Source organism: Salarias fasciatus, chromosome 12 (assembly GCF_902148845.1).
Source record: "Salarias fasciatus chromosome 12, fSalaFa1.1, whole genome shotgun sequence".
Classification (NCBI taxonomy): Eukaryota; Metazoa; Chordata; class Actinopteri; order Blenniiformes; family Blenniidae; genus Salarias; species Salarias fasciatus.
Window position 1 is genome coordinate 6,213,774 of NC_043756.1, and position 27,756 is coordinate 6,241,529.

Below are 27,756 nucleotides of genomic sequence, written 5' to 3' on the forward strand. Positions count from 1 at the left end.
ATACGGGGGGGGGGGGGGGGGGGGGGGGTGCCTGCTCTGTGAGCCCAGGAATGTGGCACCCTGTCAGGTCTCATAAGGATTTATCTCCCTGGAGCCTCATTATCAAAGGGCCCGGGAAAAGGAGGCTCTCGCTTGCTTGCTTTTTTCCGACATTCACTCACATTCAACTTCAACTGGCAACAACTCTGAAACACTATACAAGCATGAAAACCATCTGCTTTGCATATGGTTTACCAGGCTTGACTGAGAGCTTCTATGTGGCCCTGGTCATGTTTTACAACACACTGAAAATATGACTGGGTGGTCATACAGGCAAAACAGATAGTGCAAGGTTTCATGCACACTATCTGCTCTCCTCAAGTCCACTTAGTCTGGTTTTAAGTAAATGTTGTGCAACTTTACAGCTTAATCTTGGAGGAATTTTTATCTTCACTACTCATCTAGCTGTCGGCTTCTCTGCACCAAAATAACACCCGTTCTCCAGCCATCCAAATGAAACATTGAAACAAAGCCGCTCTAATTAATCCACTGAAGCTTTTGCATTTGGCCCAAAGAGGTCTTTTCAGGTCATGATGCAGGAACAGGGTCAATATTCAAGCTAAGCCCAGCTGAAGATAAAGGGAGCAGAGTTACACCTCTTACCAGCGATTGTCCCTTTCCTCAAAATAATTTTTAGTTTTTCACAGCAGTTATAACAAGACTATCATTAAAAGATGGTCATCATTAAAACTTTCACTACCAAGAAACTCTTTCCAACTCTAAAATGACACACTTCTCTTATTGTGTTCACTACAGCAGGGTAAACATGACTACACACAGAAGTAGAGAGGTGGAGCTATCTATACAACAACCAATACAAAGTGGGAAGGTGAGTGCATAAAGTTTTAAATCGCCAGTCAAGCATGGGTATGAAAAACCTGGATGAAAAATGCCATTTCTTACAACCGAGCAGTTAATGCAAGACATTAATCACTGCTCTCCTAATTACATTAAAAAAACATGTATACGCCACAACTACATAAATACCGAGGAACATCCAAGAGCACACCTGCAAAACCACTCACCCAGCTACCATGTGTCTTTAACAGTCTACAGTCAAACCTTTTCTTATTTTTGTGTCTATATAAATCCAAAACTATATTTTATTGAGAGACATTTCATAATGCTTCACAACTTTCTAATGAAAGTCCTCCAATTAGAGGAATAAAATGGCTTGGTGGTGAAAGACAGAAGCTATAAAAGATGACAGCTGACAATATTGCCTGTGATCTAACTTGATATATAGTGCAGCTCCTGGTAAAAAGGTGGCTCATGTATTGTTTTTAGTACCAAATGGTGAAAGAACATCCAAGCACCCGAAGCTGATCTTACCTTACCTCTGCTCAAGTTTCACATAGGAAATCACATTGCGGTCGCAGTGTACAGTCAGCAAAGAAGAAGCAGTGAGAGACATGTGAACGCACAGTCAACTTTGGCACAGTCGCAATTTGTCTGATGGAGAAATGTCCAATCATCGCCTTCAACCACAGTTTGTCACTCCTCTCATTTTGAATCTGACAATACGTCTCATCACCTTAACATGATCATCATCCATCCAAAACACCTGGAACCATGAGCGAGGAGAGAAAACCTGCAGTGAATGTGAAGCTGAAGTAAAACGTTTTCTCAAATGGATCAACACAATATAAAAATGTCAATTAAGTTAACACAGTGCCTCTCCGAGATGAATAGTTTTTAAATATTCAAACAATGACCTTTTAGCAAATACATGACACTGATCTCTTTGGCACCGACTTCTGTCGCCTTTAAAGATATTGACTTTCTTCCCTCAAAAAAGAAAACTCTTCTCTTGATATTTTGTTAATCCATAGCGGCGCCCTTTAACGAATTGATTACCAAACACTTATTCAACTCAAAGGACACATGGGAAAAACACTGGCAGGCCAGTTCACACCTTCTCTTTTCATACAAAGAGCACAACTGAGTCTTAAAAACTGTCTCATAAGCATGCAAAATGATAGTTTGCATTTGATAGTGTTCAGATTCCAGTTTTGAGCTGCAGCTGATTAAGAAAAGCAGTAACTGGGCTAGCATACGGACACTGCTAGTCAAAGTAGACACAACCACGCAGGGTATATTCACGGGCAACACTGAGCTGCGGCACTCATTTTTCATAGTTTCACTGTAAATACAGAGAGTAAAGGACCCGTTTGCAAATACCGTTGAGCAGTGGTTACTGCAGCCTGTGTCACCACAAATGGTAATTTTGTTGACTGTGCATATACCACAGGACAAATCCAACAAGCAGCTGTTATTAGAGACATCAGTTTATACATGTGGAACAAGAAATAAAAGTAACCGAGCAACATTGGTAATTAATCATTTCAGAATCATTGGAGATGAAATGACCAGAGCCAGAAAATGTGTCACAAACATTTTTCCTTTACTTAATTTATCCAGTACCAAAATGTACCAGATTGCTGTTCTAATGGATCTGACTGTTAAGGTCCTAAAACATCCTAGAAATAGCACATGTAACCGAAAGAAGTTCAGGGTCATTTCCAGTCAGTTGGAAAAAAAAAAACAAAAAAAAAAAAGCCACCAGGAGCTGCTGATGTAGAGTGCACTCTTGTGAAAAACCTCGCACAATCAATTTTGCATGGTGTGAAGTAGTGAAGAAAGGTGTCATTTTTCCTTTGTAAAGCTAGTGTAGTGACAAAATGGTTTTGAGCTGTTATTTCAAGATAAAAAGGTTACGTGAGGTCGTTGCGGAATTGAGGTGGAACATGAGACTGCTGCTCCGCATTGATTAAAGCAGGAGTATGTCTCTTCTGTTACAGGCACATGAGACGAGCAACTGAAAAACAGAGCTGAGCAGCTTCTGGTGTAAATACAGCTTAATCAAGTCAAAGCACAGAACGCTGCAGTACGTGCTTGTTATACACCTGCACAAAAACGAGAACAGCACTTTTCTCTACCAAGCACTGCTGATTCAAACCCAGAGCTAAAAAGTCAAATTAGGCTTTTTTTGTACTGTTTAAAGACAATGGGCAAAGATAACAAAACCTTATTTTCAATCATCTGCCTGAGTTCAGACATATACAGTTACACGAGTGTAGTGTGGGGTTGCAACTTCGCTGTAAACCAGGGCTGAGACAATTCCTCAAGTAATTCCATTACTAAAATGCCTCGAGGTGAAATTCTCTGCCTTGAGGCTTCATTCAATGCACTGCTATGTGCACGATACATGGACTGCATGCTCACTTCTGCTTTTGATGCCGTAAAGCGTATACGAAGTGGGGAATGCGAAATGGCGGTGGACAAAGACGAAAACAGCAAGCAGCAAGGAGAATAAAGTAACCTGTGGAGAAAGCGTCAGAAAACTGTAGGACCATTATCAACTGAACAGAATGCAAAACACTGTCTGATACATGTGCTGCGGAGTCAGTTTTCCGTTACAGCACTTCGTTCACGCTAGAGCACCTCAGCCAAAAGCATTCGCAGTATGCACTGAGCCTGCAGAGTAGAGCCAACAGGTAATGTCAATGTCACATTCACTTAACATTGATCAGTGATTACCAATGTGGATTATAGCATGAAAGCAAAGGACATACAATTAAGTGAAATTGGGAAATAATTGCAGTGACCACTTGATGAGGCATTATGCTTAAAAAAAAAAAACAAAAGAAAAAAAAAAGAAATAAAGTATTAGTTAAGTACTGTTAGAAAATTACACAGAAAATACTCAAAATTAACATCTGGATACCACGATGACAGACTATTGCGATATTTGGGTCCAGTCCTAGATGCTATCGCAAAATTTGATATTCCACCAGAGAAAACCAAAGCTGTCATCCATGAGAAGTTTGCTATTACTGTAACAGTGGTTAAGACTTAGAAAGACAATGGGCGGTGCAGCGCGCTCTGAAAAACTGCCCAACTATCTCTAAAGGTCTCAGTATGCTCCTCCGTCGTCGCCACGGCGTTCCTACGACGTTCCTACGACGTTCCTACGACGTCTACGTCGTAGCCCTACGACGGGCTACGCCGGGGCTTGACGTGCGCCTCCCGAAAAAAGTGACTTCGCGTCGAGGCGACGCGTGGTGACGTGAACGTCGAGGGCTGTGATTGGTCCGCTTTCACGTTGTTTATAGAATAAAGTAGAACTAACACGGAATACTTTTCTGATCCGAACAGTGCTTCAGGAGAAATTTAGATCCAAAACTGAGCGTCGCACATCCCTATACTAATAGCGGTGTTAGCACTGTTAGCAGACGGGGCTATTTGTATAGCCGCTCCTAAAACGGCTTTAATCGTCCAAAAGCTCATTAGTTTCACCAATATTTCATCATGGTCCGCTCAGCCTCTCCTCCACCACAGCCCGGTGTCGCCAGATATGTCATATCTGCAGATATATGTTCGGTAAATGCACACGTGTCTAGATACGTACGTCTAGAAATCTATGTCTATAGATCTTTGTCTAGGTAAAGCCGGAGCTACGGAAGCCGCATTGTTGTTGTGACTGCGAGCGGCTTGGCAGAGGAGGGCGTTCCCTTGATGAAGAAGCAAGACATGTTCAGTAGCGGCGTAGAGTTGCTGGCGTAGGAACGCCGTGGCGGCGACGGGGGAGCATACTGAGGTCTTAAGTGTGGAGCAGCTGGATGAGCAGCAGCAAACAGGCACATCATTACACATGCTGGTGCAAGCTGTAAGCACTTTCCAACAGAGGTGGCCTGCTGCATTATCTGACCCAGCACTGACACCAAGAGAAAAACAACCACCTTGATCTCAAGCTGAACAGTGGGATGCGACTTGAGCCATCTGAAAGAGCAACTTTTGTTTCTGAATGGAAAGACCAGGTTACCCTCTTTACTCTTCCACAACTCATGCAAAGCCTTAAGAAGTCCGTACAGACTCCAGCTTTTGAGACCACGCCAGTCAAGTCATTCTAAAATGATTTGACAGAACCGATCACAGAAAGGTGGCCAGGATCGTCTTTCACCCGGAATCAAACCATGGCCTACTTGCTGGTGTGCTTTAGATCCCAGGTTGAGTTAACTTAAGTTCCTGCCTGCTGACAAAGCTCTCAAGGTCCAAAGCACAGTACAAATCATGTCACTTGCTGCCAAAAAGGAAGCGGGGCAGAATAATTTAAGTGAAAGTGGGTCTCCAAGCACAGCACAAGACAAGTCAGTAACACATGAGAGGGATGCTCCATCACTGCTGGAGAAAGCACTGGGGTCCTCAGACTGACGCACCAGTGATGAGGAGGACGAGGAGGATCGGTTGAGCCAAACTGTCCAGAAACAGGTCTTGATGCACTTTGGAGAATGTAATCTATCCAAGAAGAAGAAGAAGCCATTGTCATGGTGGAAAGCAAATGCAGCGCGCTATTCAACACTGTCAAAGCTAGCAGAGTCCTTCCTGTGTATCCCGGCAACATCTACGCCAACAGAGCAGTTGTTTTCTGCGGTGGGGAACACAGCACCGAAGCACAGGGCAAGCCTTAGTTCTGAGCCTGTTGATCTGCTTCACTGCAACCACAGGATCCTTTAATGTGTTGAGTTTATACAAAGACAGGAGAAAATCATTTCAAGTTCATTATTATGTCAGTTTTATTCTTCATTTTTATTTCTATCTTCTTCAAAAGTAATATGAATTACTGTTTTTTGCTCAGTTTAGCACTTTAAAAAAATTAAAGTGGCCAATCTGCTTGGTTTTTTGTCACTATTAAAATCAAGAATATGGAAATAGCACTTAAATGGCAGTATTTTCTGTCATGTATTACTGCTAAATTAAACTGAATTTACAGAACTTTTCTGTAATCAATTACCTGATTAACTGCTAGAATAATGGATGGAATACCGATTTACTAAAATAATCAACAGCTGCAGCCATACTGTAGTGTATTTCTGATATAAAGAAGAAATTATTTAGTATTTCCTAAATTACTTTGCTGAAATGAAGAAAAACTCTGAAAGGCAACAATAAAGATGGGTAAACACTGTCCACAACCAGGAGGAAAATATTATGCAGCCCCAATAATCAATTCAGAGAAGCTTACATTAAAAAAAACAACAAAGCAATCATCCTGAAACATTGTGTCAGTCATAAACTAATGAAAGTGATGGTCTGAAAATGTTGGAAAACCAGGAGGATTTAAACAGAACCAGTGATTGGCCATCCTAAACTTCCAGATGTGGTCATCCAGCTGCATCCAGGCTGTACAGCACAGCCGCGATTGGATTTCCTGCGTGCTCCCTTACTGCAGGCTGCCTCAGCGACACTGTGTGAAATTACATAAAGCTCTCCCCTCCCCCCAACCCTGCTGGCCGGTGTAAAGCTGGGGTCTACACACACACACACACACCACATGCAGCTAACTACTCCCTGTAACCATGGAGGCGAAGGCACTCTACCAAAACACACCGGATGATCTGAAAGCTGCTCCCTCCTTTCACAGACACACGCTGACACCAGGGAAACACATTTTACATCATTGCTCAGATCAATACGCGATAACAAATCACATTCAACAAAAATCTCACCATTTCTCCTCTGCCGTTCTCAGGGAGATGTTTTTCTTCCTACAAAACCGGTCTTCTGAAATACACTCAAAGTGACATGCGAGACTGTACAGTATTTGTGAAAAACATTTGGATAGTAAATTCTAAACAAAAGTTCCAAACAATAAAATGTAGAGATCAGGATAGATATTTTCCTATTGCTGGTGTGTTTGCCTCTCAGCAACATGCAAACACCACAACATGCAAACAGATCTCATGCTTTGCATCATCCCACATGACATCTGTGGTGATAAATGAGATCTACATATGTCGTGTGGATCTGTGGCTGAGTAACGCTGGAGCTGCATAAATGCTCAAAACGGCTACCCAAAGACCAGTTAATACAAAAAAAAAAATCCAGGCAAAATTTGCTGCTCCAACTGTACGCAGTATTGGGATATTCATAAGTTGTTCAAACACAAAAAAAGGGAGCACTTTCATTGGTTTTAGTGTATGTGGTGACACATGTCCATCCATGATGTTCATTCAAAGCTCTCATATGTACTGTACTAGCACAAACAACCTATTTTTCTCAAGGAACTAAGTGATCAGATGAGAATTATTCTTAACCAGAGAAGAAGCAAATAAGAATGATGACCTACAGGGCTTTCTGAGAAATCAATAATACTATGCCTTCTGTACAGGGGGGAAAAAAAAAATCTGCAAGAAAATCTACATAGCAGCAAACAAATGTGTGATACACATAGTTTAAAACTGTAGCCCAGCAAATGCAAAGTCATGACCTGAAAAGGAGGGCCAGCATGTGACTCAACCTCTTTCTTAGGTCAACAGTATATCTAGGAAATGGCATGAGAGCAAACAACCTCTGTTTACAGAAAGCCACAGCTCATTACAGTACCGATTCAAAGTCTGAAAATGACGCGGTGCACTTTACACATTCCTACAACATCTCTAAAACACAACTGCTGTGAATATATCAGAGAAGTGTTTTTATTGATGAAAAACCTGCTGCGGAGAAAGCAACTCGTGCAATCAAGTTACAATTTGAATACTTTTTTGCTTGAACCTCTTTTTTTCCCCCCATTATAGAGCTGAAATTCCCATGAAACAGGTCAATTTGTTCCAATAACATTTCACTTGCTGAGTGCCATTTATATAATTTGTGTAAAGCAGTGCGCACACAGAAAAGAGTTGGGGAGGTCCAAATAAAGAATAATAAAAAGAGCACACTTTCAAAAAACCTCCATCACTTTCTCAGTTTGACTTTTCTAGCCTGTTTACCCTGAAATTGACACCATCATAGTAAATTAAATATGGTTGCCACACACACTTTTTTTTTTTTTTTTTACTGTTCTGATGTAAAGTAAAAAGCCTGCTTAGTATAGATGCACAGATCTACTCTCAACAGGTCCCACTACTCCTCAGCGTGTGTAAAACACAAGGCGACAGCCTCTCTGATGTCTGAGGCGTGAACTTCCGAATCCCCCTTTATTCTCTGCTGGCTCAGTTCTTATAAAGCCCACCTGACATTCAGAGCTCCATTCTAAGCAGCAGGAAATAAAACTGAGGAGTGCACTTGTCTGCTGTGCTGACCTACTTCCTCCGCACTGCTACTTAATTATTCAAGAGCTTTGAAATGTTCTTCTGTATAGCAGCATGCAACCAAGTGCCTGTGTTCGCCTCTCATGATAGCGGCTCCACAGAGCTCCCTTTTATGCGCGAGGCGGTGCTGATCTGTGTATACATTGGGGCAGTGTGCACGCCTGAGATATTCAGAAAGGCAGCCTAATCAAGACGACACATATCAATTAAACTTGATCGACTATGTCGAAGCATATATTTTGTTTGAATTACAGAGTGCGAGATCTTAATGGACCGAAATCAAAACATTAGAGACGTCATAGCTGCTGCAGCTCAATACTAACTTGTCCCCAACTGCACTGTCAAGGAGCCAGAGCACGAGTCGAGACACGAGTTCAGCCCTTTCACGTAACCTGTAATTACCCCTTCACACCTCTCACTGTTATATATCACCTGTGTTTTCACAGTGAGATCATCAGCCCTGAGGGGGCGCGCATTCGGCTGCCATTATTAACGTGTTTTAATGTACACAAGTGGTATAAATTGTGACATTCTTCATGGAAATGTGAGGCTAATCAGAGAGATGAATGTAACGCTCCGCATAACTGCGGCCTTCACAAAAACAAGAGTAATGTCCTATAACATGCTGTCAGCTGTGTTGCGTAACAGAGTCAAGTGAATCACTTACCACAGAGCCATTTCTAATCTCTGCTAATCCGCCGTCTGGCTCGCTTTTAGTATGTTTAAATATGGGTGACTGGTTTTAATAGCAACTCCATTTCGCGGCCAAGGAAATCAAAACGGCACACCTTGAGAATAACAAATGACTAACTTTTAATCTATTTCCAATAACACAGAGAAAAAGCATAGCTGAAAAGGAACGAGAGGTATTTTTAATCAGTGGTATTGTGGAACAAAACAAACAATGGTAAGCATGTGGTTGGCATCCATTACCTACAGGATTAAACCAAGCAACTAATTCCTTGGTTGCATCAACCAACAAAATAAAGAGGTAAACTGGATGAACAAGTACAAATACTCTTGTGTCTTTGCGGCACACCAAGTCTTCAAATGAGAAATTTTTGAAATGTTTCGAAATAGTCCAATAAAAATACATATAACAAAGGCTAGTGGAATAATTGCCTTTTTGTTTTTTTTTGTTTTTAGGAGCAACACCCATTTTTCAATCAAGCGCTGGCTTTAAAAAGAAGCAATATCACACTCAAGACGATCACACACACCACATGTGAAAGCACAGAAGTGTGACTGTTTACACAGAATAGGCTGTGTAATCAGTATCAGAAAAATATATATTGTAGCTGGATTTATGTGTGTAAATTTATTTGAAGGCAGTGCATACAGCCAAAATGACAGTCTGTGTTCCATAAACAGTAAATTATCTTTTCTGCATCATCGGCATGTGAACCATGTCTATACAAAAGAGTGGCACGTCTTTAAAGAACTGACTACATGCGGGAGGAAACTAAGTTTCTTTTATACCGACTGGCTGCAGCAGGAGCAACTCTGGATTGAAATAAAACCTAGACACAACACGTAGATGGTTAGCATAGTGATGCTTGACATGGCATCAAACATTAATCCTCTCCAGCATCACAATGCTGTGCTGTAACTAGGAAGAGACAACAAGTCGTCTCTACAGAAACCAGCTGGAATAGCTGTATCTGAATGCTGATTTTATTTTTTTTAGTCCTCACAGATAATTGTTGTATAAAATGCTGTAATTCCACAAGAAATAAGCTTTCTGAGCAGCTGCTGTTTATATAATTGCAATTTGCACATAATGCCGGATCAATGTTCTTAACTCGGTGTGCATTCACCTCGCAAAATAAAGCGTAAAATGTGATCCTGAAAATGCGCCCAAAAGCTCTCTGCTGTCAATAACAATAACACCACAGCTTTTCTGCTACTTTATCCAACTATTAAAGGGTGTCGAAAAGTGTGTTTGTGCAACGATCGGTGAATTAATCCATTATCAATTTGTAGTGCTCCGTTAACATGCGAAGCATAAAATTAAAACAGACTTGATTCGATATTACAATTAGCCCAGGAAAACACGGCTAAATTGGATTGTTGAGATCTGAATTGCTGATGATCCTCAGGATTGGTACACATCTGGGTATTCAACTCTGCTGCCAGTTAAGATCATTTTAATTGTCCCGATTGGCTGAGATCAAAAATCAACTTCATTTCACTTCAGGTGCAGCAATGCATTAACTTGAAATACAAGACGTAGTCTGGCATCCAACTAAAATGCGGAGCAATGAATAAATCCTGCCTTCCATTTCAGTTCCGAAAGGGTGACAGATGAAGAATGAGTCTGATATGCAGATCCCATTAACCCCAAACAGGAGGTTCAACATACCCCACCCCCTCCTTCTGTCCACTGCATCTCTTCTATCACAACTTGGGTAAAGAAAAAACAGGAGTGTCTTTAAAATGAAGGCTAAATTACCAGGCTGTAGGCCAATGGCTGCATTGACCAACATGAGAAACGTTTGCCTCGAAATAACATGCCGCAACCACAGTTTTTCCATTTAGCAATCCCAGAAAACAGCAGCAGGACTGCAGCAGCTCGACTCTGTCCCTCCACGCACCACTGTAAGCGAGGCGCTGCTGTGTCCAGTTCAATCGCACTTTGATTGCGAGCAATCTGAGGCACACCAATGGACCAGCTGTGCGTGATCAAAATATTCGACCACACTGAGTCACGCATTGCATTCTCCACACACAAAACCTACCAGGTGCAGTCCGCAAGCGAGCAAGAAATGCTAGACAGCTGCTGTTACTCATTCAGTGTGAGGGAAACTGGGTGGGAGGAGGAAAGGGACTACGCCTGGAAGGCAGTTTCACTCAGATTTCCCTCTTGGGTTTCTGTATGTTAACTTAAAGCAGGCATGTCTAAAGCCTGGCCTCGGGGCCAATCACGTCAAGAAGCCGGATTTTTACAAGGCCCCGTGCCTTCTGTCCCACAACGTCACACTTTTTATCCACAGCAACATAATAAACAAATGCATCATGCGATTCCTGTTTTCAACTTGCGTTGGCAGCATTACTGTAAACATGCAAATTACGTAATGTGTGGAATGAGCACAGCCTTTGACGTCAGCCTCGCATTTAGCAGTATGTTATGCTACTGGCATGACAACTGCCACGAAAAGAAGGCTATTCCTCGCTTACTGTTCTCAAAAAACAAGCGTTTTATGCTTTAAAGTTATGTAACCGTTGTTAATGAACCTTATGAACTCTGACATACAGCTTCTGAGAGCAGTATTTCTTTGTAATCATTGTATTACGTGTTAAAATGACTATTAGATATTGTAGCTGCTGTTTTTGTGTGCATACCTGACTGAATTTGAGAAGGCAGTGTGTTTTTGAGTATTCAGATCTTTTAGATGTCAGTAGAAGGCAAATAAGGATGCTAAACTGGGATTTTAGTTTCTCTCAGATTCAATCATAACAATATCAACTTCGTCACCCTATATCTGATCCCACAGAGCAAACAGGTCAAGTCTGGTCCTTCGCATGTGTCATTCACTCAGAGACGATCATATGTTGCACTATCTACATCAAGGGAGGCAGTCTTCTCTTCTCACAGAGCACCTGCCCTATGGCTTCACTCAACAAGCTTGTCTGATTAACAGTTTTAAAGCTGCAAAGCCCGAACCATTTCTAAAACCTATACATAAGCATCCCGTTTACGGGCCTTGGTGTGAGCACAGCCTGGTACGGCACGGAGTGCCAGAGATACCTCATAAACTCAACCGAGGATGAAACGGCTTCAGAGACAGTTACCTGCACACACGCGCCCATGGGAATTGACCTGAACGGGTCACATTTATCTAATAAACCAAGAAACACTGGACAAAATTGTTTGCAAAGTCATGTTGCACACAGTAACACAAAACAATATTCTAGTATCTCATAACAGAACGACGGCATCTGTGGGTACAAACAGTGTCATGGCCTTTGTAAGTAGCACTATGTTATATTGAAATAGCAACATCTGCGTAGAGGAGTGTTTGAACATACAGTACTATTGAAACTGATAGCTGGTGTAGTAAAAAATTCATGTTTACTGTTATTAAAAAAATACACCAAGTGACAAGGATTCCTCGGTGGTGGATTGATTATTTCATTGATGAAGTGTCCCAAGTTCCTCTGTTCGTGCTCCACTAAGAGTTGTTTTTGAAGAAGAGTTTCAACTGAAATCTTCATTCATGAAAAAGCTTCGTCTTCCCTCTAGAATTCCCCTTATTGGGTTCATCTTTCATAGACAATAAAATGAGCGAGAACTTTCCCCTTTCCAGTTTCATAACTGTGTTGTGTTTCATAATAGGAGCAGAAATTGAACTAGCAGAGAAACAGTCTCCCCGAGGCACCACATAGAGTACAGGATTATCTCTGCCCCCATTACCCTTTAGGATAAGGGGGAGATATCGCCTCACTCTCGTTTAACTCTTCACAATCCAATTTGCTAAGCTGACACAGTGCTGTGCCGACTTGATTTCAGCGGTCTCAAATCACAACTGTTATACAATTCAAGGATTATTAGGAGATTTTGCGCTCTCTGGGCTGCCTGGTTAAACAACATTTTCTTAGAGTGTGAGGGCGTAAAGTACCTGAGGTCTAAACCACAATGTTTACATACCAGAAATGATTTCACTACCAAGTAACCAAAGCTTGGCGCTGATTACACGATCAAATTTTAGCACTGATGAGATATTTTCTTGGGATTTGTAGACATGAGATTTCAAGACTGACGGGTTATTCTGCTCCAAATGAATACAAAACAGATGGCAAGTATTGGACGCCAGACTTTTTACAATTAGGTTGTGAATGATCAAAAACACTGGCTGCCTGAAGCCACAGAAGCTATAATGAACATCTCTGGGGCGTCACACTTCATCTCCTCTGTCAGCCCTCCTCTGCGGTTGACCCACTGCTCTGCAGGTACTGACAGTTGTAGAGGGCTGGTTGGTTTCAGTGTCATTTATTCTTTGCAGCCACTTCAAACACTACAAATCTCAATTAGCATAACAGCAACTTGATAGTTATGCGAGACATGACGACTATGAGCAGAGCAGAGCAGCATTCTCATGCAACAATGTCAAAACTGTCAGAACGAACTGATCACGAACATGACGACGACAGCATTTGGGGTCAATGAGAACTTTTTTTTTCTTCTTTTTTTGGAAAACAGCAGAGTTTTAATACAAAAGTCAGACGCAGAGAGGACCTGAACAACAGAATGTTTGAATGTTTTTATATCGGACTGTTCTCTGTATGCATAAATGACTGTATGACAAAAAGCACCAACTAGTGTTCTCGTATGAAAAAGAAAATGCTCAAACAATTCCAGTCAATTGGTATTATGCTTCCTTTACATTTCTGCTGAAATGTCTTATGTGAGGCACTTAAGAAAGGTTCATCTTATCTTTACACAATGTAAATTGCTACATGCGTCTCAAGTGTTGCCACTGACGTCAATAGGAGATGTCGGCCTGTCGTCACATGGTCTGTGGAAATATCCAGTGGTCAACAGTGCAGCGAGCACTCGAGATACCGGCTAATTTGTTTTCCACACATCTTTTACGAGTTTCATGAATAAAACACATCTGATTTTAATAACAATGGTAACACCATGTGTGGTAGTTCGATGCACTAATCGATTCGAGACAGAATCGGGCCTGAAATTTCTCGGCGCGGGCTGACCGCTGCTCACTCATCACTGCACAGGGAGCTCAACGAGCTAGAGAGAGAGCTCATTTCTCTTAATTTCTCTATTTGTCTGAATTAAATGCTTCAACATGTATCGCCTTGACAGAATAAAGCAGCTCTACAACTGTTTCCAATGGTAGCTTATGTAAACACAAGATGATCTGCACCAGTCGAAGTTCTGTTTCAGGTTAAGCGCCATTAAAATGCAAATTATAATGCAAAGCTTTTATCTATGTCGTTGGGGCGTTTTGTCGTTACTGATCAACTCGCCATAAAAGAATCGTTTCATAGTTTCCATTCGCTCCATAACTCCGCACAAACCAGAGGTTGTCGTGTGAGAATACACGTTGAGAGCACATGAGTTATACTGCACTACACTGCCCCTACAGGCCATCAGTGGCATTCCTTTGTTACACACAGTGAAAATGTACCAAATTACGCACGGGATGAACACCAGACAGACAGAAGGCTCTGTCCATATCCATCTGTGTATCCGTCAAGCAAATCTGAGCCTTAAGACCGATATCTCTAAATTTGTGTTCTGGATGTTTGGTAAATATTTGCTATTTTTTTCACTTGCCAATAAATCTTATTAGCAAACAGGCATCATCTTTTAAACTGCATAGGAGGAAAACCTGGAGTCCATCATGTCTTCTTGGAAAAGAAGACGGAGGAAAAGAAGCACAGAGGCAGAAATCAGCACTCTGAGCTGGAGAGCCGACTGATGTTCCTCGTCAGCTAAATACCCCCCAACCTCTGAATCGCAGTGTCTTCTTGAAGCTTGTGTTGACACAGCAGTAAAAGTTGGTGCGTTTGAGCAATGCGGACGAGGCCATCAAATCATCCTCGGTTAAGCATCACCACAAGGACTCTACACACTTTACGCACTGAATAAAAACTGTGATAAAGGCACACAAAAGAGAAGAACAGTAATACACAGTAGAGTATCAAACCTCCAGAGTAAATGCAGTGGTTCATGTGTAATGCTGCGGATTTCTCAAAATAACAATAGTCCTAGAATGCTCATTTCTTCTGTACAGCTGTATTACTACCTCCAGTCTTTAACTCGTCATCTACAATATTCTCCAAATTAACATGATCATGACAGAAGACAAAATGAAAACAATGGCAGAGGCACTGCTTGTAAAAACAAAGCACAAACTTCTCATTCATCGATATAAAAAAAACTCATATGAAAGCACAGGCTCGCCATGATTTATGCTTTTAATCTAAAAACCTCAGCAAATTTGAAAAAAAAAAAGTGACACTATGACAGTACACATAAAACATGTCTGACAAATTGTGGGATACTTTAGCAACTCTAGCTGTGATTAACATTACAATGGAGGAGAGAAGTACTGCGCAGTGTTTACATTTTTTTGCATCCTATAGTGAAATCACTCCCCATTTCAAGGAGTTTTTGGGAAATAAATCGAAAAACGTCTTCAATTTGTCAGTTTTACACTTTACTTCATTGATTATTGATGACTTTAATAAAAAAAATCTGAGGGAAAAATTCAGCCTGGGGTTGAAATTTTTCCACTCCTCACTATTTTAGTGAGAGTCCTATAAAAGAGCTGTCAGACAACTATATACTCAACCAAAACAAGTGCAGCCATGTTCTTCCACCCTTTAAATGTTTGAATTGTATATAGCATGGAGTCCTGACAGATCTCATGATTTTCAATCCAAAGCACTGAAATTCACACTTGTGTATCGCTCTCTGTGAGGGAGCAGCAGCCATTAATGCTGGGGACCAAGCCTTGAGGACTTTGGAAATGTTTCACAATGCCTGAAAGGAGCTGCCCTGTAGAAGGCCTGTATTTCAAATCAGACTGTCGCAGACCGCAAGGTTTCCTTTTATACTATGGAACAGCAGAAACCTGAACGATCCACCGCCTCATTTAACATAAAAATGTGATGCACCGATGAGAAGCACTTGCTTTCAGAGAGAAAGAGAACACATTGCATTCCACACAATATAGAGAGCAGGCCAATCGTTTATAAGTCATCAATTACTGAGCAGATCATGAGAGGAGACGTGTCAAGATTGTGGTTCACCATTTTGGTCAAACTAGTTCGAGGGAGAAACGCCAGCTTACGTAATCAGAAAGGACAGCTCACCAAACGCACCAAAGCATGTGATTTACCAACAGACACGCACTGATACAGCTCGACATTCAGAGGTTTCCACATATGTCACATAACAAGTTACTTTCACAATGCAACTCCAAAGGGATCTTAACATCTATGTATAAAATTATATATATATACACACATAAATATATATATATATATATATATATATATATATATATATATATATATATATATATATATATATATATATATATGAGAGAGAGAGTCATGATAAAATAAGAGCTATATCAGATAAATCCGACAATATGGAAATGGTGGTGGAGAATGAGCAACTGTACAACACACATTTCTCCACAACTACATCAACTGAATAAAACAGACCCCTTAAAAAAACGTGTTAAATCAAAAACCTCTGACCTAGTTGTGTGTGTGTATGTTTATAATCTCCTGTTTACTTTTATTCTCTTATCATTATGATATCAAAAGCACTGTATTGATTATATCTTGAACGTAATAGTGGACTACACTGGAGTAAATAATTCCAGTAATAGCTAATCTCATTATGAATAACAAACTGGATTTGCATATTTCAAAGTGTAAATATTAGTTGGAAGGACTGAAGCATTCCATGACCTATTAAACATTTACAGATATAATTCATGGACGTGTTGTAAAGTAATCATTTAGCTATAGCTTGTAAACTGGAGAAAAGGTTGAGATGACCATTATCAGCCGGCAATCATGATTTATAAAGCACTATATGAGAAAACTGTGTTCAAATGTCAGAGATAAACCCAGGTTCAAAGACAGTCAAACTCTGTTACAGTGACAATAACGACGGATCAATCTCAGATTTTTTACACTAAATCAATAATGTGGTCCTATATAAGTGTGAACCGACATTAAACTATTTAGAAAATCTATTGTTCCTTATCATTCATCTGCCAAAAAACAAAAAAGAAATAAGCTCACATCCGTCACAAATAAAGCGCATTAAGTCAACTAGCAGCAAAACCAATGTTTACAAACCGGACGCTTTGTGCAAAGCCAAGTTAGCAAGCTAGCGACTTAGCCACCACAACATACATTTGATAGCGAGCTGACACGTAGTATTCACGGTAGACATCGATGCTATCATATCTTGAACAGTGTCTTTAAAACCAGTAAGGCATATGCCCGATTATTTCAGGTGAATAAAACTCCCCTTAGCCACTCTGCAGTTCTGACAGCTAGCCGAGGCAGCTAGCCTCACTAGCAAGGAGCTAGCTTAGCCTAGCCATGTAGCACGTGTTCCTGATTTATAAAATAATTAACTAGGTGACGGATTCCAGCCGACTGGGAATACAGCGGTGAAGCGAGTAACCAGCTAGTCAAGCAGCTATTCAGCGTTTCAGTTTCTAAAGACACGGCGGACCGTGTGAGTGTAGCGTATAGACTGGAAAAGGTCAGTACTGCTATGTGAGTGTGTCTCCTCCAAAGAATAGCCGGACCCCGTCATCCAACAACAGAGCAGACCCCCAAAGCAACGGGCAGCCAGCAATGGAGGCTAACCAACCTTAGCGGCGGGGCAACAGAAACCATTCGGCGGTGTTGTCGTTCAGCAACAAAGGTCCCAATCCTCGTCAATCCCGTCCGACTTCGCTTAAAGATCTCCTCTCATCGAGTGAACGCGTCGCCCCGGAATTAATCCACATGAAAGAGAAGTTTTCTTTTTCATCCGCTCGGCGAGCGGGCTGTGGGGCTCCGTCGTGCCTGTGTTCCTGCACAACACAGTGGTGTGGTTCTGCTCCCCGAGCCGCTGCTGCCGCGGAGCTGCCGCTGAGAGAGAGCACAGCGGGCTGATCAGCCTTCCTGTCTCCCCATAGGTCCGCAGGCTGGCTCGCCCCTCCTCTTTACTCAAGCACTGCACATTTCCCACAACCACAACTGATTCACTGGCACAGGCACAGGCACGGCGGTGGATGTGGCGCAAAGAAGAAAAGTTGTGATTTTCATCTGGCATTCAAACACAAATCTCACACTGCGACTATGAGCCTCCTCTGCACACCTGCACTCCCCACACAGACATGTCTCCACAAAGGACTTCACCTATCTGATCATGAAACTGATCTGGATCTGAAATGTAGTGATGTAATCAATGCAATGCATTTCCAAGAAGCATGCATTTGTGGGATGAGCAGCAGAACAAAGCAATCGGCCACTAAACTGTCATCAGAAATGCATGCTCCAAGGAAATTTATTGGCAAGTAGCACTGTTTACATTAATAAATGGATGTTTTATCAGTGTATTTCAGATCTTTTATCGCAAATGCTCAGTTTCTCAATCAGATATGTTAAGAAGTCCTTTGTGAAAATTTGGATATGTCTGTTTAAGGTATAGAGATGTGGAGAGGAAAACAAACGTGACTCCATATAAAAGGGAAACATTGGTGCAAAAATGAAAAACAAGGTAGAAGGTAGAAGATAGAAGCCAAAGTAAAAGAAACAGCTTACATGACATGCAAACTGAACACAAAAGGAAAAAACAACTAATGTTACACGCAAATACGCCCCACAAGATGCAAAAGCAATCTGCATGAGTTGCAAAACATTGCAAAGTGACAGGAAAGGGAGTGAAGGATGACATAAAAAGATCACAGAGACAACAAATTTAGATGCAAAATGATCTGAATAAGATGAAAAGTTTGAAACAATCTGAAAATGTGGTGTAAAATTATCACACGTGCATATGAAATGAAGTCATTTGCATAGAAATGCAATGCAAATTACATTCAAGCATGAATTATAATGATCCCAAGGTGGTTAAAAAAGTGACAAAAACAATTAAAAGAGACGATTCTGAAAGAGAAGCAAAGCAATGATAAAAAAATGCAGAAGACCATCCAAATGTTCACAATAGAGCTGCAAAAATGACAAACCTGAGACACAAAATGGCCACATGACGATTAAAAAAAGAAATTGAAATCAGATAAAATGTGAGTTTATAAAAGAAGAGTTTCAAAAAAGCAATGAAAAAAATGAATCTCAATAAATGCAATCAAATAAAAAAAAGCAAGACTTAAGAAAGCCAATCCAAAAACATGACCAAAAAATTAATAAAGATACAAAACTGACGAGATGACTTAAGGCTAAATGAAATGCCAGTGATAAACAAATCATGGATTTTTCTTTAAACCAAGCAATTAAAATAAGGATAATAATGTGCACACACATGTAAAACGGAATTTGAAATGTGACACAAAATGACCCAGATGAAACAAACAAAAAAAAAAACCCTTAAAAATGCACTTCTGACCTAAATCAGGTCATAAATCACTGAGATTGCAACACTCCACAAAGTGGCAAAACTGTTTACATAACAACAAATGAAGAGTCGACAACATACAACTGAAATAATGCAAATATCAGGCAAAACACACAGACACGATTTACCAAAAGTTTGTCCGCAAAGTGACCACATGAATATGAAATGCAAATGTGAATGAGACAATAAAAGATCAAGATGAGGCAGAAAACGGTCAAAAACAGATGTAAAAATGATGAATAGCATCTGTAGAATGGAGACAAAACAACCACAAATCGTTCCCGTGTTATTTTAGCCTCCATCAGTTCGGGATGACGTTTCACGATTCACACCCAGTTTTATACGAACCTTGACTCGTATTAGAAACTTTTGTTGTTGGTCTTCGTCACTGTTGCAGTCTGAGGTTGGAGATTTTATTGTTTTCAAGGGGTCATCTCCAGCACGGACTCTCCAGACAGTCTACATCTGTGCTGCTTGACCCCCACAGAGAAGTACAAGCTGTGAATACAGTGACTCAACATTGAAGGATAGTATTCGGGGGATCACAACATCCCATGCTGTGGACATAGTTGATGACTCTGCTGAGGCCAGTGCCCTGTAAATGGTCCGAAACCCTTCTGACTCTCCCTCTCTTCCTTTCATATTACCTCCCACACTGGAGCTAATTTACCAGCGAAGATTGTGCGTTAAAACCTGAGTGCATTTCTGCGTTAAATGTGTGCAGCTCATTAGAGAAAGAAATCTACCGCTGCATAATCCTTTGACAGGTTTTGACAGGCTATGCTAATTAGCTTCAGCTCATTCTCACCGTGTAATTCAGATTATGTATGAAGTTATTCCACTTGGACAAGACGTTTCACAACCTGTGTTTGCCACATAAATATGTGGCACACTCCAGGCGGGCTATATCTTGACCTAAATTTCAGCTGCAGTCTTCCTATGATGTCAGATGGGATTGTTTTTTTTCCTCCCTGTTTTTCTTACTGCTCTGCGGTTTGGGAGAGCCCCTCTAACCATCAGGATAACCACCATCTCTTCATCCAGCCATCACAGAGGAGGAGGAGGAGGAGGAGGAGGAGGAGGGAGGAGATGACTGTTTATTTCTGCTGGACTTTCTGGACTCGGGCGCATGTCTGGATAATCAACCCTTCAATCTCTGGGATGCCCAATTTGTCAGCGAGAGCGATAGAGCACGGGCGCTTCTCACTCGCCAGTTCTGGTGTCAACAGCTGTGTTTCATCTGCAGCCAGATTCCCATGGAGTCAAACAAAGCTCCAGACAAAAGCCAAACAGACTGATGAGCCGTCTCGAGATTTCAGACTCACAGGCACGTCACACCGACAAAAAACACCTGCGATATCTCTTTCATTAAGTTATTAGAGTCACCGAGGACGAACGCTTCGAGGCAAACTGAGTGCGGCTGCATGAACTGTGCATGCGGGCTTTGTGGATTTCAAAGGGGCGTCAGCTGAGAGATGCACTGCAGACAGTCATTACAGGTCTGAAATGCACAACAGAAAATCCTTGAGAACAGAGAATGGGCTGAAGGGAAAAAATACAATCCTCATCAAAACAGAGCTGTTTAAAGACAAGCCACTGTCCGGGGACCGCCAGATTTATCAACGATCAGCTTTGATTAGGGATTCAAACACACTTGTGCTATAAGATAAGAAACACTTATACTCCAGCAGCATCCTTATTGCCTGGAAGAGTGTAATTTAAGACAGGCTCAGTTTGACTTGAACTAATTGGATTGAAGTACAGTCAAACTGTGCATGTGCTAATATCTCTAATTCAAACTATGTGCTCCATTTATAATGTGATTTTTAAATGAAGATGATGGATATTCATTCACACGTACTGCTATTTATAACACCAGTATAATTACATGCCAGGTTCTTCCTTCTTGCTGTGATGTACATTTTTAGCTTTGGCATAATTCATTCTGCCATCACTGGCATTCATTATTGTCATGACAGGGCTGGAGTTAAACAGCCGGGGAAAATGATCTTTCTCTGAAGATACCACATAGAGCCTGATATTATTTTTTTTTTCAAATCTTCTTAATAATGACGTAATTTTAAACATCATTCACAAATCAATAAAAAGTTTATGTTGCAAAGCCAGGAGCTGAGTTTCCCTCGTAGCCAGAGGATTTCACCTTTCAGCGTTTCTCCTTCCACAACAAAGACAGCAGTGAGAGCAGAAATGGCAGCGGCTCAGCGAGGAGTCCAACGACTGCTTGCATTGTTGGAATTCCAGCTTAACTTCCTGAGTCTGTCCACACCTGGCCCTCCGCCAGCACGCGCTTTTCTCTCATTTTTCCTTTTCCCGTCCTTTCATCAAAATCATGTGCAGACTAAAATGTGCTTTTTAAACATAATACGAGTCCTTTCAGCCTCACCCAAGTGTAACAGGAAGATAGAGCACTTTGTGTTTTTATTACATCATATATATCGACGTGTTTCAGCAGAGTTTTAACAACTTCTTTCTGATTTCTTTTTGTGATCTCGTTGAGAACGATAAAATAATGATTTTCCACACATTGCTGTACTCCGGATTCCTGTTTCGCTTTAACCGGGAGGCGGTTTTCATGTAGCCTGAGTTTTTCCTGGCTTCCGTGGGTGTGACAGACACATTCACACTTGTCCAGAGTCCAAACGAACCCCTGTAACGAAGCTGGCAGTGGCGCAGCATCGCTGGAGCTCAGCTCAGTCAACCATCTGTTAGGTTGCATGGATTCATGCGGAGTACACTAAAGTGGACCTTGTATGGACATGTTCCAGCACGACTGTCATGACATCAATGTTCACCATGAAACAGACAGACAGAGAGAGCGAGAGAGAGAGAGGGAGAGAAAACATTCCTTTCTCTTTCTAATGAAAAGCGCATGTGAGGAGACTATTCGCTGCCTTTCATGTTTAATCCAGGTTTCAGTGCTTTAAATAAATTGGACACAGACGCATGATGGGGCATATATTATGCACATTTTTAATATGTACATATGGTTTGAATAAGCCAGGACATTTGCTCTTTGATTGCACACCACAGTGTCAACACACAGCACCAACACTGATAACGCCGACCTGTTGAACAGGTGAAATCAGGTAGTTTGTGGACCTTGCCAAAGATAAAATGCTGGGTTGCGATATGAACTTTGGCAACTGAGGAGCACAAGTGATTCTTTTGTCATGAATACAGATGTGCGGCTTTTCTCCCACACGTCTCCCTGCTGATAACAGGCATTATCTCCGATCCTGAGGAGAAGATATGAATGCCATATCTCGTCTTCATCCACAAGGACAAAAGTGGTGTTTGGCTGCTCTCTAAGTGCTCTAAAGCCCAACGGTGAATTGTTGCTGACCAGCCAAGTCAAATACGGCTCTACGAGGAAATGCTGAGCTGGGTAGTCTTGACTGTTGAAAGCCTGGCCAGCGCTGAGCCCTTCACTATAGAGCACGTCGCTATCTATCCAACCCTTTGTCCACTGCCAGATAAAAAGCTTGAGGCTCACTTACATATAAACTAGACTTAGACAAGGACTAGTTCCAGGAAAGATGCGTGGGAGGTGGAATCAAAGTATTTCCAGGAAAGAAGAAAAAAAAAAAAGAGCTGGGGTGTATATGGGTTGCCATAGCACTATATAAAGGAGGAAGAAGAATAGCAGCATTTTCAGTGGGAGGACAGAAAGGGGAGGGGTTCAGAAGAGTGCAGAACTCCCATAAATAAAGCTAATGAAATGGCAGTTGAGTCTGGAGAGAGGTGGAATGGCTGGTTGGGTCTTACCCACTGTCTGATTTATCCTCAGTGTCCCTGTGAGCACAGTGGGGGGATCCATTACCTCACCTCATCAATAACATCCCATGGACAGGGAAAAAGGTCTGCTTTCCACACCGGCACCCACCCCGGGGACCTGCTCACAAGGCTCACATGGAGGGGGATGGGAAGCCGGTGTAATGTAGTCACACATATAGAGAGCAGAAATGTCTCAGCTGGGGGATGGGTTACTTTAGGAGAGCTGCACAGGGGGCAGCTCCACATACAGCACAGGACGCACTCAGCACATTGCTGCGGCTCATGATCACATGCATATGCATTTTACAAGCGGTGGAAATAGATGCATTCAGCATTTCCCACATGGACGCAGTGTCTTTGCTCTTAATCTGTGGGCGGATGGTGAAAAGAGAGATGTACATCCTCTGAGTCAGAACCGAAAGAATCGTAAACGGTTGACAAGGTTCACCTGACTCATAAGCAATGCTGCTTATTGCAGCGCAGGTGCTTGCGTGCAGGGGTTTCAGATGGTTCCTAAAGACATATCATGAATATGAATGAACAGAAAATAGTTCTTCAATGAAAAGGCAAGTTGTGAAAAATAAAACAACATGCGAAGAGGATAAGGCCTTGGAAGTATTTCACTGCAAAAAAAAAAAAAAAAAAACGGGGTGAAACGTCAACTGAGTTTATGGTCCAGAGGGAGTTGATAACAGCGCAGCGATAAGGAAAGAGGGCAATAGTAGATAGTGTGACTGAAGTAATCTCTGTCACACATCCCTCTCTCTGTGCATGCGTGTGTAGTTGAGAATAATCTTTTATGTGCTTTTTGCAGCGAGATCACAAGATAGTGGCAGTGTCTGTGCAGGCTGAGTAAGACACCCTGAGGGAATGGCATTTCAGCAGTGCAGCTGAAAAGGAGGAAGCTCCGCACTCGAACGCCGCAGCAGAAAGACACAGAATAAAATCCTTGTCAATCACTCCGCATCTCCGAATTCTCCGTATTCTCGCTCAGCCGCGCCGGTGTCAGCTCAGAAAAACATTGGACTTTGATCAAACAATTGAGGATTTCATTCGTATCAAGTCAAGAATTCAGACGTTCTCCAGAGGCATAACCCATCGCTCGGAGGTGTTTGGGCAGGGAAACCACAACAGTTCTCCGCTTTTCAACTTTCGACAGAATAAATGGCAACGTCTCTCTCCTCCGAGCTAAAAGGCGGCGTGCTACGTCATATAAATCTGTCTCCTCGGTGTCAAAGCGAGGGTATCCAAAGTTCAGTTTGCTGCTCGCTGCTTAGCAGTGATTTTTAAAAGAACAACTCAATTACACTTTGCTGTCAAAAAAAAAAAAAAAAAAAAAAAAAAAAAAGCCCCCGCAGACATGCAGAGGCTGCTCTTCTGTGAATTACAGCAGCCCGGGACTCAGACCTTTGACAGGCCAATGGAAGAGTGAGCTATTTTTATGCCGCTCTGCACAGCTCACACAGATTTAACAGTTCCACTCCCATCTGTATAAGCCTCCACACCGCTGTTGCTCCCCGCTGATTAGTCATTTGTATTTTCTTTTTCTTTTTAAATTTGCTTCAAGTTGGGTATCACACAAGAGACCAACTGCGGAAAAATCTGCAACGGCTGAACACTGAAATCCTACCGGGCCGTCTCACTCAATGAAAATTAACTATCGCATTGTTTATTTATTATTGTTTTCAAGCTGATTTAATAACTGTGATCTGCAAGGTTTTTATCATTTCTCTCCGGCAGTGAAAGAGAAACCTATTTATGGAGATTGTCTCATGATTTAACAGCAGAAATATGCATCATGGTATTCACTCTTTTACAGTGAGGTTTTGGCTTCGGGGCAGAAGCAACAAACAGAAAGCACAACCTGTCAACTCTTTCAGTAAGCTGATACCATGAACTTCTTAACATACAGCTGTCTATTTTCAACATTCATTCGGAGTCCTGTTTCTCGCCACAAGGCTGGTTGAATCAGTCTCACACTCGCTCTCCTCTTCCACGTTCATTTCTAGTTCCAACTCCTGTGGGCTGTGTCAGCCGTGAATGCTCAACTGTGATTCTTGAAATTCATCAAACAAAGACTTGAATTGAACTGAATCCTGTAGAGTTGGCTTAAATATTCCTCAGGGCTCGTGTCGTTTCACATCAAGCGGTACTGAACATAAGAGGTTGGATGACGAAAATAACGTGCATGAAAGCCTTTTCTTTAACATTTACAGTCTTATGCAATCAGATGAGGAGTTATATGCTTCCTATCGTGATCTCAAGAGTTCAGGTCAGTCTAGTTTTCATCCCATTTTGTTAATCCATCTGTCTCTGTACTCAGCCTTTCACTTTAGGTTATATCTTCATTTTAACCACAGCAAAATCATTCACTGTCTGGAATTTCTCAGCATTTTAAGAGCAACAACTTCAATGCCAAATGTGCTCGATCAAGTTCAGCAAATATCTCATAGAAAAAAGGAAGAGATGAGAAACATTTAGTTGAATCTTTGGCAGATGGGAAATGTTCATTCATTTCTTTGCAGGGAGGACTAAAAACCAAATGTTACTAAAGCATTTTATTGATGGATTACACCATCAACATGTTGCAATACATCAAAGGGTTTAAAGCAGATAGACAATCAGACATTTACTGTTATTACCAATTTATCGTCAGCAAATAATTGAAAGAGCACCCCAGTGCCATGACCCTTCCTGCTGTACCACACAGATGTCAGCAGACATTTCAGATAATATCAGCACCACACACAGCTGATTTTGTCAAAAATCACTGTTTCGGAGATGAAATACTGAACCGAAGGTTACGTTCCAATCCTGCTGGAATGAGGTCAACTGCAGTTTGCCGCCAGGTAGTCGATTTACCAAAAGCCAGTTCAGTTATGCGCAGCCTCTATGTATTTAACATGTTAGAGAAGTTAAGCATTCCAACCAGGTTTTTGTTTTTTACCCGTATTTCTGAGAGAGCGAGTCAAAGCGTAAAGTCAGGCAGAAAACCGGAACGACACAGCTGGAGCAGACAGCGAGATTCCTCAAAGCTCTGTTCACCTGATAGAAACCACAGAGCTGAGTGACGGTGACTAGATGGAACCTTGTAACAGGGAGCTAATTTTTTCCTGTGTTTTTATAACAACAAGACTGTGAGTTTATGCTCGCCGCTGAATGAGGTTGTACTGAAATGTGCATGATGACAATGGGAAGCTGTGATAAGGTTTCTTCTGTTTTACCCTCTTGTGTACTGGAATATTATAGTCTGCTAATTAACAAAAAAATCCATAGTCCAGATCAGGATGAAAGGAACACGATCCATAAAATTAGACGATTGTAGAACCAAATTAACATAGAAGGGGGGAAAAAAAAAAATCAACATTTGTACAATTTCTCTTGAGTGCAAGATCAATGTAGGTATTGAATTTCATGGCGATCCATCATAAGTTGTGACATTTCAGTGAAAAAAACACCCACAAATGTCAACTCCATGGTGATAATGGGAACAATCCGTTTGATAAATGCTCGGGGTTATTTTTCTCCAGTCAGGATCAAAGAGAACGACGAAAATTGCTGCAAGTATTTTTAGCTGCGGTGATTATGGGAGACATATTGTATATCAGCAGGCTTCACACCTGAACTCACACTCTCACACATGAGCTACAAAAATACTAAGACTTCATGCTGAGCTTTGACATATAATAGAGGTAAAAAAAAACAAAAAAAAAAACGAAGTATGAATTTTCAAAATCCGTCATATCTAATTAAACTAATGAAAAAGAATCATTACAGAAACAAAACAGGACTGTCCTGCCGTGCATGTCCTTGAGGAGCAGACAGATATCCTATTCAGCAGCTTGTGTCTGGTTGTGCTGACACCAAGGTCAAAACGTACAAACCTGCTTGGAAGAAGGGAAAATAGTCCATCAAACAAGCAATGAACCAAGCGCCTGCATCCTGGAAACTGTCGAGGCAGGAATTCGCAGGGTCCTCTGAGAATCGATGCCGCTCTGTAAGCATCCACCACGCTCCCTGAGCATTCGCAGCTCGGCCTGTGGTCCTTCCCCCCCTTCGACCCCGCCTTCTGTCCTCTACAGCCCAGGTGCAATTTCACTCAGGGTGTGTTTGCTGAAATGCCTTTTGTTATGCTCTCGTGAGTGAGAATTAAAATCGATAGGTTATAAAATTCTCTGCATCTCTGTGAAACACAATGTAAAACTAGAACGTGTTGAGGGAGAAAAAAAAAAACAAAAATGAAGGCAACGGAAAAAGCTGAGTGGTCATCGTAAGAGAGTAACAGAAGAAGAATTTAGCCTTCCACTGCCAGAGTTAGTGAGTCACATCCGATCTGAGAGATTCGTGTCAGATGTGGGAGAGTGGGAGGCGTGTGTGTGGGCTGCAGAAATATGATATAGAAGCACCGAAGCAGCCTGCTCGCATTCTCTCTTGAACACCCAGAAATTAATCCATCCACCTTGGAAAGCCCTCCAGGCTTCTCACACCGAGGACATAATGCGTAAGTCGCAGACTTGTAAAGAGTCTTTGTGTGTTTGTGTCCCTGCGAGACACCGAGGAAATGCTGAAGGAGAGTAACAATGCTCCGTGCATGCTGAATAAAAAAGGTTTCCATGCATGTTTGGTTGGAGATAACTCAGTGATACACTGCAGCTGCTGCGTATTGACTGAGAGGAGTTATTCTCCCTGCAACTGAGCAGCGATGCATTC

General features: G+C 41.6%; 1 protein-coding gene across 3 annotated transcripts in view; it reads right to left on the reverse strand.

Annotated features, from left to right (window-relative positions):
* The window catches only part of ncor2 (nuclear receptor corepressor 2), a 93,510-nt gene extending 75,748 nt beyond the window's left edge, over nt 1-17,762 (reverse strand). For all 3 annotated transcript variants that reach the window (XM_030105441.1, XM_030105442.1, XM_030105443.1), the window contains exon 1: nt 17,503-17,762. The gene's annotated coding sequence lies outside the window, so the exon portion shown is untranslated. The remainder of the gene's footprint in view (nt 1-17,502) is intronic.
* Nucleotides 17,763-27,756: the final 9,994 nt, after the last annotated feature.